The sequence below is a fragment of the Cynara cardunculus genome, unplaced genomic scaffold (assembly GCF_001531365.2).
Source record: "Cynara cardunculus var. scolymus isolate 2C unplaced genomic scaffold, CcrdV1 Un_Scaffold_8089, whole genome shotgun sequence".
In the NCBI taxonomy this organism is placed as follows: Eukaryota; Viridiplantae; Streptophyta; class Magnoliopsida; order Asterales; family Asteraceae; genus Cynara; species Cynara cardunculus.
In genome coordinates this window covers 5318-10216 of record NW_020203968.1, presented here as the reverse complement: position 1 = coordinate 10216, position 4899 = coordinate 5318, and the positions used below count along the sequence as shown (strand labels likewise).

Sequence of the window (4899 nt, the reverse complement as noted above, 5' to 3'; positions counted from 1 at the left end):
TCGTTCCCTCGAGCCGGTCAAATCCGCGATTCTTAAACCCAACGCTCCTGTAGCAATGCAGAAGCATCCCACATCGGTGAGGCTAGGGGGATTCGAATTTCTTATAAGGAAGTGAGAGTCTTACTTCTACCAGTGACGCGTTTTAAAGCCGTGAGGGGTTGGTCAAACCCAAAGCGGACAATATCACGTGGGCGGTTCCCTAGATCGGTCCAACAATCTTCTTGTGATGTACACTTTCTGAACAGTAGTCTTCTTTTTAACAATGTCTTGATTTCATGTTGTAGTCCCTTTCCTTCGGCTATATATTGCAACTGCTACAGTATATTTGGTATGCACTTCGTCTTATGTTCCACCAAACAGTCGTTTTTTGCAATTTCTTCACACTCATTCAATTGACTCCCCACATTGCAGCAAGAAGTAGTCGAGGCCTTCTTTCTGGTGCTGGAAACTATCAGTGTTTTCAATTCATTAACCTCGCCAATTGCCTCCTTACTCCACGACCAGTCGTCTTGCTTGTTGTTGCTGGCACAGTTTCTGCTTTTGTTTTCTTCACCTTTTGCAGGTAATTCAATTGATGATCCATCACTTTCAGACCGTGAAGGTTTCAAGATCTCTTCAATCCCTTCAACCTGGTGATGTATGACACAAACAAACAATTCTAAAATCAATAAAAAAAATATGTGTACATTGATGCTAATATATATTTTGTCTACCAACCAACACGGTTGCTAATCTAATAGCACAACGATGTTTTTTTGCAGCAGACCAATAGAAACAAAACGCAACCAAACAGATAAAATTCGAGTATATCTTTTTTCAAAGTGAACACAATGAGATGCATAGACCAATCAAATTAAATTGAGAAACTTATCATCACAGAAGATTTGATGGCATCGGCTATTCTATACTAATATCTTTTTGCTAAGACAACAAACTTTTCTCGCTACAAAATCGTCCATCAAAACCTAGACACGTGCACCTTATATCGCAAATGATTTCCAAACCATACATATCCTTAGTTTAAGACAAGGTTGTTTGATCACCTGATAAAAATTCTCATTGCTCCATTAACCATAACCATATTTTTATAAAATAACCCGTCGTTTGAAAAGGCCAAAATTATTTTAATAGACTCGATCCAATGTTGTTTTAGTAGACTAATTCTTAACGGTAAGCTAATGGGCCGTTTACCAAACACTTACTCGGATAAGTGAACAAGTTAAATTACTTTACCAGATGAATATGATAAGGACCAGGAATCTTACCCGGTAAGAGCGAGACAAAGACCAAGACTCTTACCTGGTAAGTGAAAGCGATGACTCTTACTACGGTAAGTATATACCGAGTAAATTGTTGCATACGATACATTTTTGATTGACTAAAATCTTACCAAATAAGTAAATGATAGTGTTAAAATTTACCTAGTAAACGCTTACCGAGTAAGTGTTTGGTAAACGACCCCTAAGTGAAAATATTGACTTACTGCTAAGCGCTTATCARATAAGCATTGGGTAAAAATGGTGCTAAAACTTTAATGCTACCTATAAAAGTAGAACCTCAAATGATAAAATGGTAGAACAAACAAGTAGTTATCAAGTACTGGAGTTTCTTTGGCTTATGTGAAGGAGAATTACCCACTTGTACCTGCATCAAAACAATACACATTTTACTTTGTCTTTTATAAGAACACAAATTAACACTAATAAGAATGATACAAAGGAAACATGTTAAATAAGTCTACTTGTTTGCAAATGCCAGACTCATAATGACCAGATGTTAAAATTTCCAATAATAAAATCAATCAAGGAATAATGAATCTCAATGAAATAATATACCCTCTCAGGTAGTGAAGTTGCGTTTCCTTTCTCTTCAACTCCATTATTTCATCAGGACTTCCCCTCTACATGGCAACATCTTTATCACATGATGGTTCTGTTTCCAAATCAACCTAGCACCTCAAACCTCTAAGATGGCAGTTGGCCTCATCGGTATTGCCGCATTAGGGGCCGATAAGTAAATAATAGTGCTAAAATTTACCAAACGCTTACTCGCGTAAGCGTTTACCAAGAATCTTACCCGGTCAGAGCGAGACAAGAACCAAGAGTCTTACCCGGTAAGTGAGAACGATGACTCTTACCACGGTAAGCGATCACCGGATAAATTGTTGCATGCGATATCTTTTTGGTAGACTAAAATCTTACCCGATAAGTAAATAATAGTGCTAAAATTTAGTGGTAAGCACTTACCGGGTAAGTATTTGGTAAATGGCCCCTTAGTTCCTTTGCTATAGCTTCATCATCACCTTTTCCACCACCAGCTTTCCTTCTAGTTCTGTTTTGAGTTGGTGTAGCAATGTCCCCTTGATCAACAGGTTAAGTGGCAGAATGAAGATCACCAAGCAGTTTTGATCTTCGTGCTCCAATTCGTAGTTGTGGCATTGCCATCCATGCAATTACATCCAACTCATACCCCAAGTGTTCAACTCAAGCCTCCAATTAGCTATACAAATATAACAAAAATATGCAAAAACAAAAACAAATTGGAACCCCCTATTAAGAAAAGATTATCATGCAAAAACAGAAACAATATAGCTAGGGAAAATAACATCATCTAAATCCACAAGCACTACCAATAAAGACCAAAAAATTGCAAAAATGAGACTGAAAAGATGCATAATTAAGAAGCAATATATGYCCAAATTATATATTATTCTTAACAAAAACGCTTGAAGATAATTATGAAGACTCTACGTTCTTCTTCAAATTTTATCCTTTTGGGAATAACAAAATCTCAAAATGTATATAATCCAACAGCATACAAAATTACATATGTTCCAGGTCCGAGCATAAAAATTGAAAAATAAACAACTATTTGAAATCAAATCACTTTAATCTATGGCTGAACGAACAAGAACCAATGCATATGGTTGAATGCAAATTGTTTCATGGCAACTTTTATTGTTCCTTCAGCATCGGTTTCGCCAACCTATGATAACATAATATGTGCTTCCAGTTTTGCACAGCAGGGGACAATATATGACCCTATAATCTAACATAACCCCCAAATTGAGATCCTTTTTTAGTAAGCAAACCCATTATATTAAATTCACAAACAAACCGGGAACTCTGGCCCAATGAGGTAGCAAGCAAATCCATAATAAAACAGGAACCTATACATCAAGGATCCTCACAATTATATAAAACTCAGGAGTATAGTGGAGTCAATTGATTAACTAAAACACAAAATTAAGTTCAAAAGTGTCAAATTTATGAAAATGCTCATACAAAATTGAAGACGAATTGCCATGTATGTATAAGTATTTAGCAAGAATGTTGCATATGTTTTTCAAAACTTGATTTTCTTGAAAACCCACATGAAAATTGACAAGCCACAAGAAAACAACAAGTACCTTTTCAAGTTCATCTTGGACCTCCGGCAACTTTGCAATGGATAGAACAAGCTCATGATTTGCTCAGTATTGTCCTCCACGATTTTCTCTCCAATCTCGGGTTTTTTACCCTTGTCAGCCACCATTTCAAAACCTGTAATGGAGTGATGAAAGGCCCGTAATGGTTCTTGCTCTGGTGACGGAGATGATTTGTTTGAAAGGAGACAGGAAGTAGGCTGTTTTTTAAAGGGTTGAAACCCTTGAAGCAGACTCCCTGACATGGGTTTGGGGCAGATTTTGCTGGAAGATCTTGAACAAACCAAGTTATTTTATATGATGTATATACATTAGTAGATTACATTATACTACTATTCCAAATCACTATAAATGATCCCTAAAGGAATTAACAAAACATGTGAAATCCATAAATGAAAGGATAGGGAAACCAAATTCAAATAAAACCAAAAACCCGAAATGGATAGGGAAATGTGATCTATAATGAAAGCTTACCTGAATGTCTTCAATGAAGATAAAAATGGAGATAGTAGCTTACCTGAATGTCAGCATACAAAGATGAAGGATTACTTGAATGCCTTGATTCGTCTTCATGATGAATAGAATGGATATATCGTCTATGAAATCATCACTAAGAACCTAATATCAAAAACAAATTTCTAAATAAACTTCAGACATCCAAGATAGGAGCAAAGCAACATTTTAGCTCTCAAGCCTGGCTAAGGCGAAAGCTCTTAGGCGGCCATTGCGAATGTCTGCGAGAAACAAGCCTTAAGATTATCATCACCAGTGTCAAAAAATAAATCAAAACCAAAACTTCACAAAAAAATGAAACTCACCCAGAAATCATCAGCAACTTGAAAGGAGAAGATTGAGCGAGAGTGGAAGAGAAGAAAACCCTAATGGATTGAATCAATGGAAGCAGAAACCAAAAATCATAAGAAAATTTGTGCAAAAAAAACCAAAAATCAACTAACAAAAGCCATAGATTTAGAGGTTTCAAACCTATTACAATAATACAATGGTTTTAATCAGTTGTCCAAAAGAGGAACGATTCAAGTGGGCGATTGATCCACAGTGGGAAAAGAACACAGTAGAGAAGTAGAGATTAATGGAGAACTCACCTTGGTGGTTTCAAGAGCGTGAATTCCTACAATTGGAGAAGAAATCGTTGCCCTGGAGAAGGAATCAACGCTTTGGGAGCAAGAATCGGTTTCTTGGAGAGGAAATTGGGAGTAGAGAAAGAACCAGTAGAGAAGTAAAAATTAATGGAGAACTCACCATGATGGTTTGAAATAGAGATTAAATGGAGAACTCTGTATTCTTCAAAATCTGTTGGGCGATGAAATCGTTTGGGTTGAGAAATTGGGTTTCTGTTGGCGGTGAAATAGGATAGAGTTTTGATTTGAACGGGTTTTGGGATCGTTTTAATAAGTTGTACCATTAGCAATAGAGGTTGTCTTTAAGTAATTTGGCTTTACTAGGTTGTACTATAT

At 36.5% G+C, this 4899-nt stretch overlaps 1 long non-coding RNA gene and 1 other non-coding gene across 2 annotated transcripts; both read right to left on the bottom strand.

The window, feature by feature from the left end:
- Positions 1-4033: 4033 nt before the first annotated feature.
- Positions 4034-4603, bottom strand: LOC112505050. Its single transcript, XR_003068314.1, has 3 exons — positions 4528-4603; positions 4243-4302; positions 4034-4158 (listed from the first exon to the last, which is right to left on the bottom strand). It is a non-coding gene; the product is annotated as an uncharacterized LOC112505050 (long non-coding RNA).
- LOC112505051 lies at positions 4070-4195 on the bottom strand. Its single transcript, XR_003068315.1, has one exon. It is a non-coding gene; the product is annotated as a small nucleolar RNA SNORD14 (small nucleolar RNA).
- Positions 4604-4899: the final 296 nt, after the last annotated feature.